Raw genomic sequence first — 15,236 nt, 5'->3', positions numbered from 1 at the left:
TGTGAATGTTAGGTTTAACGCCATTTTAGAAAAAGAGAAAAATGTGTTTTCCCCCTAAAGTTAATACAAATAGCTATTATTTTTGTGAAGAAGAGAACATACCACAGTATATATGGTATCAATCATGTCTCTTTTTTGAGTCTGGTCCTTAATTTGTCTGATTGACTCCAGTCACAGACTTTGTATTCTCCATGAAGTGGGAATCTCTTCTACAGATCTGTGGCCAGCCAGCTAGTGCCAGTAGAGGACTTACTTTTCACATTTGGATAGCTAAAATATAATACAAAAATATTATAATATATGTAATATATTATAATAATACAGTATATTATAGTATAAATTATATATATATTTATCCTCCCTTCCCCCACTTTTTCATGCCATGATAATGATCTTTACAAATGGAGAATGGTAACTAAGGCTTGTGAATGTGTGCTCCAGCACAAGTTTTCCATGCAATCTCTAAAATGATCAAGGAGTATATTGTGAGTTATTGTTTCTGGCCAACCCTTTTCCTGAAAGTGTCCCACAAAATTCAGATATACCATGCTATTTTGTGGCAGGAGATGTGCTATATACAGCTATAGTTTTTCTAGGGTCTTCAGCTATGCTTTTCTCTTTGAACCTCTGGCATATAGAGAATCACTTCAACTTTCTCTGTGTTGCTGTCTCCACTGGTAAAAAGAGGATTATAATATTTAATTATCTCTACAGAATGTGTATAGGTATACACTTATTTTTTTCAATGAGCTTTGGAAGTATAAAATCAGATGTTCTTTGAAAGTTGAAAAACTATGGTAAAAAAAAAAAGGACTTGAGGCATTTTTTCATGAGTGAGTAGGAGTTAAACTCCTGCCTGAGTGGGCCTCTGGCACAGAAGCAGAGGTTTATCAGTGACTTAGGCACTAAGCAGGTGAGGGTAGAGTGGAACTCCCATGAAATAGCCTCAGCTATAAAATGCCCCAGCTATGGCTGGCATTGTGTTAAGCTGGATGTGAAATAGATTTGCTGACCACCATCTCTGAGGGTTATCCTCTCTCCCAAAATGTTGTGCTAGAAAATACTGTCATCCTCAACAGCAGCTCATTGAATGCCCTTTTCTTCCATTTGTGACACTTGCCTCCGTACCATGGGGTGTGGAATCCCCTACCTGCAATGGAGCCAGGCAAGGTTTGCCTCTGATCTCCCCATGATCTGCCTTGCAGAAGTCAGAACTTTTGCATCTCCAAATTGCTGCCCATCCACAGAGGTTCTCCTGTTGCCAGCTGATTTTCTTCTCACTGTGGCAGGATGGGGTTGTTTCCCATAATTTCATTAACTGCAGGTGTGGTGGTAGCAAGTGATAGTTTTGTACCTTATGTTTTAATTCAAAAAGGAGTCTTAAACTGCTCTCCTTGCTGTAGTCCTGTGAATACAGGCAACTTCTTTTCATTCTTTTTATTTTCTTTTCCCACTGTCATTTCTGCTGAAGGTGCCATATTTTATTCCATTTCTAGATCCTAAATCATCTCTGTTCTCTTCATCTGTCTGTGCCAGGTACACAAATTTTGTTTTAATGGAAATAGACAGACTAAAGTGATTGGAAAAGAGAAATGTTCAGAGGACGAACATCCATGTTTCTGCAATTCAAATTAATTTTTCAGGCCTCATTCAAATTCTACTCAATCTTTGTATTATCATTCAGTGACTCAATGATGCTATAAGCCCATAGCAATGCTATAAACTTGTAGTGTTGATTAAAAAGGAACATAGGAAATTGCAGATACCTTAAACAGGCTGCTTCTGTGATTTGAATGAGGTCTAGAAGGGAAAAAAAAAATCAGTGGGAATGGAAAATAGTTAAAAGATTATGAGAGGTGGAAGTAAAAAAAGGAAGATAGATAAACCTCAAGGAAATTCAAGGCTTTGCCTTAATTTTGTTCCATCAGGGTCAGCAAAGGGAGAGGCCTGAAGTAAAATTCTAGTACAGAAAGGTCAGAAAAAAGAAAAAAATGTTAGGGAAAATGTAAATCTTAAGGGTGGAAATGTCTCTGTGTTTTACAAGAGAGAGGAAGAAAAATGTCCTAGCCTGGCTTGGAATGATAAATTAGACATTTGTTAGTGCTTTACAAACTGATTTGTCTTCCTGCGGGGAAAAAAAGGACTAGCAAGTTTTTGGTCAAATTTACCTGCCTGTGGAAACTCACTTCTACAAAACCTTCAATTTTCAGGGAGAAAAACCCACCAAAAGCCAGCATGAAGCTCAGTTTTAGCCTGCATCAAGTGAGGTGGAACAGAAAATGCATGATGGGGTCCTCCAGTAAGTTAAAAAAAACAAAAGCAAATGAATTAATTTCTTTCCATAGATATAGGGAAAAATCCAGGCCATGCAATTTTGAAGGCTGAAATGTCAGAAGCCCGGGAGCCCATGAAAAACAAAATCAAACAAACACAAATGGCAATACATAAGGGGCACATTACTGCCTGATGGCACATACGTTCAGCTCCGACAGGAAGCATGTGCACAGCCTAGGAGGGAAGTATGTGAGCTTCAGATTTCATGGGAAGTGACAGTACCATATGTAGTGGTTAATGAGTTTGTAGTTTGCTAACTATGCCTAAAAAAGCCTATACAGCTGCTTAGTGAGATCAGCTAGGAAAAGCTCTTCCTGGTTCTCTTGGTTCAAAGAAGGGAGAGCTTGAATGCTCTGATGTTATTTTTTTAATAGTGGCCATAGCATCTAAATATTTGAGTCTTTGGCCCACTGTGCTAGGTGTTGTACCTACCTGAAGGGACAGTCTGCTCCAAGGAGTGTGTTTTCTAAGAGCTTCTTTCTCAGTTAGACACTTTTGGGCAGGATTGCAGCTGTAGCTCCCATGCAAAGACTGGCAGGCAGAAAATAATATGTACATTTATTGCCTTCAGTGGTGTTTAGAAATTCACACTGGCCAATTATCTCACTCCAAGAGTTCAGCAGAGATACTCGTGGCTTCAGTGGAGTCGTGTTAACATGAGTCACAGTGAACAGGGCTGTTAGGCTTTGACACAGTTGTGAAGGTTCAGTACTTTGGAAACCAGCTCTATTTGTCAGTAAAATATGTGGTCTTTGCTTCTCCTATTAGTGACATGGTTGTGAACCTCCTGTAAATATTCATTGCAAAAATCAAGTTGTCTGAGAATGGAAATGTGATCAGAAGAGTGTTCTGCAGAATATGGCATCAAATTGATGAAACAGCTGCAAGAAGGAGCAGAGAGATGTGTGATGTGTTTGGATTGCAGGGAATTAGCAAAAAGGTTTTGATTATCATAGGCAGGTGCAAGAGATGTGCTTTTCCACAGTTACTCTCCAACATATATATTGACCACATGGTGCATGAAAGTGGATCAAGTAAACTGCAGCAGCAGCGTGAAAAACACATAATGACTGTACAGAAGGAACAATCTAAGCAGGGAAGAATAGATTAAGGCAGTCTTATTTGCACGTAATTTGTTCCTTTGTGAAAATGCTGAAGATCTTAAAAGCCTTGGTAAATGCCTTTAAAGGAATATGACAGAGAAAGAACCAAAAAAATCAATAGTCTTGATTCTTTTTCTCCTACTTTGCATTAGTGTAACCTAGTGGCTGAGTCTGTGTAATTTGGATGTCATCTAAATTTGCAGTTCAGACAGACTGTTAAATGTAGCTCAACAAGACAGAGCCTTGTCTGTCTGATTGTGACTAATGTAGAGAAAATGAGGTGTCTGATAGGGAGCTCAAAACTGCCATTTCTCATGTAAACTGGAGATTTCAATTTTTCATTCCTTTTCAGTTAGGAATTACATCAGGAAACAAAGCACACATGGCAAATGCACAGGAAATCTGGCTTTTGCATTGACTATTTTTTTGTTAATGCTGCAGCCTTCTTTGATGCCATAAAAGATTAACCAATTAGTGAATTAAAGAGAAAAATGATTTTTTGGGGTGTCATTAATCAAGATTATTTCCTTTACCCTGGGGGGAGGAAATACCATAGGCAACAAGCTGTAATAATGCTCAACGAGCTCTAATTTATGTGAACTCCTTTCCCAGCAGAAGCTGTGGAACTTCTTTCTGAGCACGCTCACAAGACTGCTCTTTAAGCTGCTTCGGCCTGGCCACAGAAATTGCAAAGGAAATTAGTTTCTGCCCCTTTAATAGCTGGGGTGGGAGATGAGAAAGCCTCTTTAAGGCAGTGATGATGAAATGGGTTGACACAATGACAGCCTCTTCCACATCTCTTTTTATTGAATACAGGAAGACATCAGATCCTTCTAATTGCTCATTTTCTACCTGCCATGGAGGACAACAGGAGGAACAAAGAAAAAGGAACAACACTTGTCAAATGATCCTGAGGATCTAATTCTCACAGAGGCTTGTCCAAAGGGACTTTGTAGTTCTCTGACATGTTATACTACAGACCCATCTTGTCTGCTGAACGTTGGAAGAGGATGAGGAAATGCTAATTCCTCAGACTGCTGTCTTGCTATAAATGGAGACTCTGATCTGAAAACATGTAGGGATCTGTTCAGCTGAATAGGCTTGCTGAAGTCAGAACTTAAACAAAAACCAAATGGCAGGGTGATCATTCATTTGGAAAAGTAACTGACTGGCTGAATTCTGGACATAGTCTTAAATCTTTTGAAAACTTGGCTCAATAACTAGAACAGTTTATTCTGTATATAATTGAAAAGGCCACAAGAAAGGCAAGCTTCTGTAGTGGAAAATGTGGTGTCACATCTCAGAGCAAACTGAAGTGTGGCATTAACCTTGGGCTAGGAATGCTTGGAGACTGCTCCAAACCCAAATGGTGCAAAGATTTGGGTGTTTTTTCCCCTTGGTTTTAATAAGCATTGCAAGAAGCGCACAAAGAGCATCTGAGTGAGTTTCCAGTGTGTATCAAAGAACTGAGAGCACGAAAGGGAGTTCACTCCAGTCTGAAATTGAGAGGAAGAGGAGATTTCCTGGCTTTAGAAACATCTGGCTATTCATTAACATGCTTTACTAGCTTTTCCCCTGGAATTCATTACTTGGGCAAGTTTTGGAGATTCCTCCTCCCCTCTTTCCTTCCTTTCCTTTGTTACATCCCAAGATGATGCAGGGTTTGCTTCTATCCTTCTTTACTGCCTTTTTCATCTGCCAAAAATCTCTTTGTTGATGTGGTGTGGTTTTTTTTTTAATGGTTGATTGTTTTAATGTCAGTTCTCTGCTTATTGGAAAGAAGTGATTCTTTCCTAAAATAAGAAAGCATCCTATTTTAGAAGAATTTTCCAAATTCACAAAATTAATCTAATGTGACACTTTTTGAAAAGAAAACATTCATGATTTTACTTTGAAATAACTTTTTGGTTTGGTATATAAATCAAATTTAATATTACCAAAAAACCCCACAAATAAAAAGTTATTCAGAATATTGCAAAACACCAATTGTGTCCTTGTGTCCCAGAGGTCAGTACAGGCAAGGAAGTGAAAAATGCTGCAGCCTGTGTGGTGACAGACTGTGGGCTGGAATCTGTAAGGACAGAAAGAGAAAAAGGACTTTTATTCCTCCCTGGTACTATTTATTGTTAAAGCTACAAAGAATCTTGCAGATGATTTGAAACAAAAGAGCTATTAAAATATTAGTCATTTCAACAGTCTTGTGTTCTGGAAGTGTGTGCTATGATTAGCTCAGGTTTCCAAAAGTTTCTTTCCAATTAGGAGTGCAAAAAGTTATTTAAAGCATCTCAAATTCATATTGTAACACAGGTGGGAATGTGATTATGAGAAGGATGTACCTGCAAAATACTGCAAGTTATGATAAAATGAGTGTATTTCATAACAAAATCCAAGACTAAACTTCATTCCCTGAAACATTTTGCTTACTGCTTTAACGGAAAATGTTAAATGTAGGGAGAGGATTTCAGGCTCCATCTCTGAGTGCCTTTGTCTGCCCAGCCCCAAACAGTGGCACAGGTGACATATGTGACACTCTGTCCCAGGCTATGATCACAATCGCTTCTTCTCCTCCTTGTATGAAACCTAAGTCATACCCACAGACTAAAAAATTGCTGCCTCTTGCTGTAGCTACATTGGACATGCAGAGCTGGCAGAGTTGCAGCTCTTTTAGGGCATCCTCCAAAAGTGCTTTAAAGGCAAGAAAAAAAGTCTCATCAAATTCAGCACCTTTTGGGCAGCACCTTGGTGTTGCCATGCACAAGTTCTTACACAACGCATATATATAAAACTTCACTAATGTGTATGAGTCTTTTTTTTTAATAATTTTTTTTTTATTTGTGTGTGTATGTGCTTATATTTCTCAGTGCAGTTTTAGGACAGTGATTTAATTTCAGGTTTAGCTGAATTGGGTGTCCAGGTATCAAACAACAAGGAGAAACTGGGAGGTAGAAAATGTAAAGCAGAGATGAACCTTAGCTGAAATCCTGCTCCTAATGAAGCCACTGGGAGGTTTATTTTATATGTGGGACTTCATCTAATATAAAAGCCACCCTCTCCTGTCAGCCTCCTGCAGTTTTTGAAGGCTTTTTCATTTTCTCATACATAATAAAACAGGCTTGTTCTTTAGGGAGAAAAAAAAATGATTTCAAAAATGACCTCATCCATGAAGAAGACTATGGCTGCCTGGTTCAGGGAGGGAAAGCTCAGAAATCCAGACTATCTCTGTGAAAGTAGGGAACAGTTGTCAAAAAGCATCTGTCCCCAGCACTGAGCCCTCGAGTGAGGCACAGACAAACAAGAAATAACTGCCCAAAGTTAAATGCCTGGAATTGGGTTTCTTGGCTGAAGAGGGCAAGCAAGAAAGCAAGCTTAGGTTCTATTCGTTGCACAGTATTGGCATTTTTTTTATTTCTCCATCATAAATGGGATTAAGGTTTAAACGGGACCAGCCTAACACTAGAAAGCATTATGTAATTTCCACCTTTGGGTGGGATCACTTTCACATGGACTGTCTAGTGGTTTTCTCTCTCCCTTTGAGATAAGAGTTGGTGTAAGAATGATATCCTCTTGGTGAGTCCCAGCCAAGGCTTTCTGGCGGCATCTGGACTGGGGCTTGTTAGCAAAAAGTCCCATTTTTCTCACTACTGCAAGACACTGGCAAGCCTTCTCCCTGCTAAATGCCTCACTCTGCCAAGGAAAACCAATATGAGTAATGTTCTTACTTCCCTTAGGACAGGAATTGCATGCTGTGAAAAGATGATATTTATGAGGCATGTTGTTTGTAACTTGACTTCTATTAATTTTAAAAATCTGTTAAATGAGTACGGATTTTTCTTTCTTTCTTTTTTTTCTTCTACTTCACTGATTTCAAAATTGGGATTGTGAGCTTTCTTTTGGGTATGGGAATACCGTCAGTGTTAATATAATGCTTTGTCCTTTGTGTCTTTTCCTCTCTTATTCAAACCAGATTTTCTGCCCATCTCTCTCTCCTTAGTGTTTTATTGCAGACTCAGCTCTTTTCTCTCATTCTTCTTATCTCCAGTTTGGTGTATCTATTTTTTCAGTACATTTTATCAGGATTTTAACTTTCTTGTAGTTTCCCCACTTCTGTTTTATTTTTTGGTTTTATCCTTTTTCTTCTGTCCCCAGTTTTATCACAGTCTCTTCTCTTTTCCTTACCTTTAAATGCTTAATTTCATCCATAACTCTACTGAGAGAAGTAAAAATAGTTGGCATCAAACTCAGCCAAGTGAAGATTTTTAAACATGTCTCCCTGTAATAGTTATACTCATTACTTATCTGTAAACTATTTGCAGTGGATGCTAGGACATCTCTTTACTTGCTTTATCTTTTTCCAGTGAATTTGAATGGCCTTTATTAATTTCTCTCTGCACAGATTAGCTTGTTGTGTCATTGTTCTGCTGTCCCCTGTGTGTCCTTTAATCCACTGGCATATTTATAACTTCTGAGTTAAAATTACTTGATAAGGAACAGTTGAATGTGTATGAAATAATACCATTTAATCTTTCTTTTTGGGGGTAGAGGTGAGGGAAGTAAATGGACTCCTTCCTGACATTGCAGAATAGTATCTCTAAATGATGAACATCTTTTCTTCAGATTTCTATGTGAGCTTCATATCTCCACCACAGAGTCACTTAAAAGGGTCTGTAATGAATCTAGGAGTATAAACTTTCTGTAAAATCTTGACTGGCTCTGCTGCTCTGGCTTTCTTCTGTGAGGCACTGGCTCTTTTAAATCACACAGATTTTCAAACTAGCTGCTACTTGGCAAAGATGTACTTATAGAAAATGGCATAACTATATATCACATTTCTTTAGCACATTACTTCTTAATTTCATCTTAGTTTTTACCTGTAATTTTCCCCTTCTGATCAGCAAAACAGTGTTGCAAAATTTTAGCAGGTTCTTTAAAGCAGGCACACACTCACTCAGCTCTCTCCTTTCAAGTCCTGCTCCTCTGACAAGCTACTTTAGAAAGGTCTGACTGTACGTGATAAGGCCATAAATTTGAAGCACAGATGGTCCAATCGTCTTTGCAATTATTGAATTGTGCCATTGAGTACACAAGGGTTTCATTTGTTTAAGATATATTTTTCTTATAATTGGAATCTGTCATGGCAGGTTGGCTTGTCTGTTTGCTGGTGGACAAACTGTTTGTGTAACAGGTTTACTGGGATAGCTTGAGCTCAGTGTGAGGATATTTTTTCCCCATTTCCCAATAAAGAATAAATCATCTGTAATATATGGTACTTTTGGCTGACCTAATGTTGTCATAAAGATAATATGTCCGTCGAGAGAAGCATTCTGTGTGAGGGCAATGATTTGTTTTTAGAACACATTTTCCATTAACATTAAAAACAGAAAAAGTAATTATTTGTAAACTGTTCATTTAAGTCCACAATGAAACATTCCTAGTCGCTCAGAGTAGAAAATAGCATGGCTTCTACAAAAAAAAGATGAGAAAAAAATGCCACTTAATCATTTGGCTAAACAAAAACCTGTATTCATTTTTGTCCATTCCTGAGATTTAATTAAAACACAGAGGTTGATTCCAAACCAAACCAATGCCTAATTATTACAAGTGTTAATTACAAGTCTTGCTTTAACTGAATGACTAATAGAACAGAATGGCAAATGCCTTCCCAACAGCAAACAGATTTAGTGACAAATGAAACAGGATGCAAATTGAGGGCATCTTTCAGCCTTTGAAATCCTGTTTTACCTCTGCTGTGAATAATAAGTGGGAATTGTTTTAGCCCATGTTGGGGTTTGTGTATCATGAAATTCTGCTTTCTGTTTGAGGCCATGAAAATAGAAAATGAAATAGGGTAAATACCTTAATCCATGAATCCTTTTTCCTCCAGAGGCATACTTTAAATATGTGAAATCATCATAAAGTAGGAAGTCAGCCTGCTGGGTTTGTACTTCCAGACAGCTACTGGAATCAAATTGAAGGTAAAATACAGGTTTCAGCTGTGAGCACTCCCAGAAGACGAACATTTATAAAGAGCTTATAGCTGGAAGTGGGTTTGGACAGCTGTTAATGCCAAAACAGTGCCTGTTATCAGAAACCATGTTCTCTTCACACAGAGGGTAACTCACTAAATTCCATCCACAGTAAATGACAAATTTTATGGGTTTTCCTTTCTGAACTACAGAGATGAGGGGTTTTTGCTTCCATTCTTCCTGTTGCCTGAGGAGCCAACCTTCAGTTTTTCTTCATTCCGGGGATTTGATGTGAAATATGGCAGAAAATTTCAAATCATTCAGGAAACTTTACATTAATCTGGGGACAAAGCAATCCAAACATGGAAATGTTCTTATGACAGCTGAGACATTTTCAAAGGTGTGAAGAAATAAGAATGCTCAGAGACTGAAGAGGATTTTAGTGGGCAATGGTTTCACACACGTGATCTCCAGACTCGCAAATATCAACCATCTATCTGATTTTGTGTTCTTGGCATATTTTGTGAGGGCAACAGAACTGTGAATAAGCAGAAAGCCAATTGCCAACAAACCAGTTTCTAAGGTTGGACATTATCATCCACAGGTCCTTTCTACTTCCTTAATTTGATCCATCTGTGCACCTCTGTATCTAATTTTCTTTTAATCCATTTATTTTTGTTTTCTGTCCAAGAGGATCAGAACATATTGCAAGTTTTAAGTTCTCCAAGCTCAATTTGCAATTATTTTATTTTAAAATTACTCCTTACATATTCACCTAGTTATTTCTCTGGTATTGAGTAAGAAAGAATCCTTACATTTCCCCTTAAAAAAAGCTGTATTTCCAGGTAAAGCTGATGAATTTGAAGACAGTAGGCATGGCACAGTGAGATTTTATATTCATATTGCTATCTGAATTGCAGCAGTTCAGAGGGTTTTGTAAATATTAGTGAATTCAACCTTAAGCTTCCTATGGGGCATGGATTGTCATCACAATTTTACAGATATAGTAAAATGGCTGAATTACCCTAAATCTACACAATAAATCAGAAAATAGACATGTCTTTAAATGAAATGTGATGTCTTAAAGACCAATTATTCTAGATACAGGGTTTTAAAGGTGTCCTGTCCTGTGAAATGGGTTCCATTCTTTGCTGCAGTGGACCTGAAGGCACAGCTCAAAATGACAGTTTGTGTTGAAGTCACCAAAATCTGGAATACTTGCTTTGAAGGAATTAAAAAACAACACTACTGGTTTAACTTGCTTTTGGTGATTACTAGCGTCAATCTCAGACCACTTTCAACCTAAGCTGAGAAAAATAAAAATTTTAAGAGTAGGTATACCCACCCCATGATTTGGTCAGGTTTGGGTCCGTGTTGGCTGTTTTGCACTTTTATTGTGATAAGTAAAATATTTATTCCCTTTCTCACCTGGATCCTGTGCTGGGCATATTGGATATGTCTAGGGGCTGGTCACTACTATTTAATGATTTAATGACAACTGTTGCAAATAGCCTGATTTTTCTTTCTTTTCTTTTTTTTCCCCCCTTTCTTAATCTTGTGACATTAAGTTCCAGATATTCTATGCTAAACATGCAATTTCAAGTCTTAATCCAAGAGACAGCATTGGGAATTGCTGAGAGTTCTCCTCGAAGGGGGTGGGATCAGTACAAAAGCCCCATGGTGTGTTAGAGCATTACATCAGCTACTTATCAACACCATTTCTGTACTGTTTGTATTCGGACGAGATTAAGTCCAAGTATGATTCTATTCTGGCTTCCTTTAAATTAGATTAGTGCAAACCAATTGAATCCTTGTTTCAAAGAGGTAATTTGTTGCAGATATCTTGTGGGATCTACCTCTGAAACAGGATCAGTTGATAGAGCATTCCACACAGCTGATCAGCTGGGCTGAAATGAAGTGGTTTGGTATTCATTAAAAAATGCATTGCTTCTGTGGCTGATGGATCTCCTTTTTGGAACTCCTTTTTGGAACTCCTATGTATGATGGGAGAAGTCCACAGCAACACTTATTATTTGCTGGTGTTGGGTACTCATTTTGGAAAAGAGCTGAGTTGGAAATCATGCAAGCAGCTGTTACATAGTTAGATTAGATAATGTAAATGTTTAGAAAATGCAAATTAGGCTCACGATAATTAGTAATGATGCTTTTCTGCTCTTATTAATAAGGTAATGCTTCTGGCAATTACATTTAAATTTCATATGAATGTTCAAAGCACTGGAATAGTTTCTTGTTTAGAATAGCAGAACTCAGTGTGAACTGTACCATGGGTTCTGAACTGAACCAGAAAATACACATCTCTGTTTCCAATCACAGAACTTTTCTTGATACATCTGATGCTGGGAAGAAGGAGAACCATGTATGATTGTGAATTATTGTGTTAGTTTTTATACAAAGGCTGCTGTAATAACATTTTGAAATAAAAGACAGCCCTCTGTGAGTTACTTTTAGGATATGCAAACATATAAAGTGACATCTGTCCTGTGCAGGGAGCAGAACTGAACAGCCGTCAATTTAAAGCAACCTTGATGTGGCACACTTCTTAATTTAAATGCACATTTGCAAAAACAAGCCCTTTCTGAAATGTCTGGGACCTGCTCAGGGTTGACATGTAAGTCTGTGTTGTTGGCATAAACCAGTCCAAAATTCTGGCAGAGACACAGAAAGGAAAGAACACGGAATGTTAACAAAGGCTTCATTAATATTGATGTGTAATTCACATGGCAGAGAAAAGCTGCATTATTAGCCACTATTGTGAGGGTTCTGGCATTAATATTCAATGAGGCTGTGTGGGTATTGAGATTCCCTGACTTCTGGGTACACCAGTGGTCCAATAATAATGACAACAACTGTGCTAGAATTAGTGGGAACCTCATGCTATCTACAAGCTCTGCTTTGTTTTGTGCAGATTTCTGAGCTTATACTGATATCTCTTGTGGAATGGAGGCACCCATACTTCATTCTGCATTTAGGAATCTCCTTCATTTACAGATGAAGGTAAATCCTCTAGAGCTCCATGCTGGATCTTGGAGAAAATTTTTACGGGAGGTAATTTTATAATGGGTCAAGTGAAAACAACCCATACTCACTTCTCCTAGGAAACCATTTATGGGCTACCAAATAAAATGAAAGTCCTTTTTTCATCTCCTATTATAAATAAGGGTTTTTAAAAGATGTGTGTAAGTAAAAGAGTTCATTCACATCAAACAGTGGTTGAATAAAGTGTCTGCTAATTGGATGTGGCCAACTAAATATGTGAACAGGGAATCCCTTTACCATTTGTATATATAAATGAAACTGTGATAGTGTATTTGCAGGCTGTGATCTATTGAGACCCATGGAATATAACTTTATCCATGAAGGCAGGTGCAGTGACATCAGTGGCACTAATTGCAAGGCTGAAAGGCAAGTAACTTCATGAAGTCTTTGCAGGATGAAGGCCTCAGTGTGTGACTTAAAGGCTCCATTTTTTAAAGTCTTTACTAGGACTGTGTTCTGACTGTATCAATACAGTGCTTTTCCACTGAATCCTCACCATCTTTCTGAAAGAGAATTTAATTTTAAAAAGAAACAAACAACTCCATGTATCTTGAAAATCCCATTATCCAGGAGCAAACCATACATTCCTTGAGATCTTAATTCATTTATGTATTCCTTTATAAAATGAAATTACAGGATCTTTCCAAGAAATCGCTAGGTGCATTGGCTTTACAGATTCTGTCTTATATATTTAGCTTCCCCCCAATATCATTGGTAGACACAGACATTTTTTCATCCTTATTTCAACAATATATTGAGACAAGGATTTCTTCCCTCCTCCCCATGGCAGTTACCAGCACTAAAACAGCCAGTCCTCTTTAGTTCCTGACACCATTTTTACAGCTGAACATTGAGCTTTCTGCCTTCCAGTGAGTTCCATCATGGAAACCAAACCTCAGCTGAGGCCACAGTCTCAGGTATGGATTGTGACTGTACTGCAATTTTCCTGTCTGTCCCATGCCTGTTCCACGCTGCTGGTGGATTCAGATTTGTCTTTTCATCCTTCCCCAAGAGCACTGCCTCACGTTTTGCCAGTGTTTGCCTGGCAGGGCAGTTTGTGTGGGGCAACCCTGAATGGTTCACAGGTTACTGCAGAGCACCCCAGTGGTAGGTGCTGTTCTCTCTTCTGTCTGCTCCCAAGCAGGGACTCGCCCAAGTGTGAGTGACAGTAACACAACTACACAACCATGGTGAGGCATCCAAACCAAGCCAGAGCTCTGTGCTGGCCCCTTCCCTTGCTTAGGCAGCATTCAGAGATGGGTTGGCAGCTGGGGATGGGAGAAGAGTTGGGACACATTATGACATGTACTTTGTTAATTTTTTCTTAGTACTTCCATGCCATTCATAATTCATGTTGAATAATTCTTGTGCTGTGCCACCAGCTGCTTGTTGTTTTATAGCAGTGCCACTAGCTCACTGCAAGAAAATGACAATGAACACCAAATACAGCTGGGCTGCTGGTGCAGGAATAAAATGACAGAATGAAATTGAGATCAAGTGAGTATATAGAAGCACTTGCTCCAGGATATCCTAAATGATTAATAGCATCATGGGGAGAATTATTCTACCCTTGACTAATAAAAAACTTAAGTCCTGTTGCAAATTCTGAAAATTTAAGATGATAATCTGCATTTCTTCTTACCTTCAAGACCTTGTATAGGAATTAAATATTTACTTTTCTTATCCTCCACTTCAGTCACTTTCAACACTTAGCAACAGTCTTAGTTTCATTTTTTGGCCCAGTTCATACTTTCTAATAAATTTTTCCATGTTGACATGGAAGATGTGCTCTTCTATCTCTGCAGACAACTGATGCAAACCATCTGAAAATGAAAAATGGCAGGTAATCCCGTCACACTGATTATTAATATGACCTTAGTCTGTTTTGTCCCCAGCTGGTCCTCCACTCTGCTTTTGCCCCCAGTTGTAAGCTCTAGCCAGGTATTTCCAAAGTCACGTCAAGACAGGATTCACAATATCCTCCTGATTTTAGCCCTTCCATACTGGCTACCCTTCTAAGTTTCCCTTGTGTATTTTTATTTTCCCATTTCCAAGGTTACAAGTAATGTTGCCTCTGCTGCTTTATGTCAATAACATTAGTTTTACATAGAGAATTTATATTTGCATGAGAGGGGGTTTTCTTAAAAAAAACCTACTTTGCAATGCTTCATTGTAAATGATGCAGTGTGAGACCATATGCTCACATCTGGATAGTGGCTGTCCTAGTATTTTGCTCTGAGATGAATGCTGCTCACCCTGGTAGTTTGTGCATTTAGCTAAGTCCATTTATCCTTTTGTATTCCCAGCTGAGATTCTCAATGCCTTCTTCTAATCAGAATTTAAAGTGAGTGATACGCAATCAGGAGGGTTTTTAGAGAACAATAAGGTGCTTGTCGTTCTACCTGTGCACTTAACAGGCTCTCATTTTTCCCACCAAATAGCAGTGGCACTCACAGGCATGAGGAGCTACCAGGAAACACTCATCCAGGCTCTTTAATGTTGAGCAGGACATTTTGCTGGAGCAAATTTGCAGTATTTCTCTATAGCTGCAGATTGGCCATAACTTGGTGTAGTCACCTGGCACTCTGGGGCCAATGAGAGCTCATGGCTATCTGTATGTTCTTTTGTTACCAAAAGATAAAAAGCTTTTTACAGAATAATGACTACTTCTGTTGCCATGCCACTTTAGGAGCCTGATTTTTAAGCCTTTTTGGGATTCAGTACCAAGGAGTGGGTGTGTGCTAATTCCCTGCATTTGAACAGTGGAAGGAATGGGATC

This window comes from Passer montanus, unplaced genomic scaffold (genome assembly GCF_014805655.1).
Source record: "Passer montanus isolate IOZ18808 unplaced genomic scaffold, ASM1480565v1 scaffold27, whole genome shotgun sequence".
In the NCBI taxonomy this organism is placed as follows: Eukaryota; Metazoa; Chordata; class Aves; order Passeriformes; family Passeridae; genus Passer; species Passer montanus.
This window is presented reverse-complemented; position numbering follows the sequence as displayed.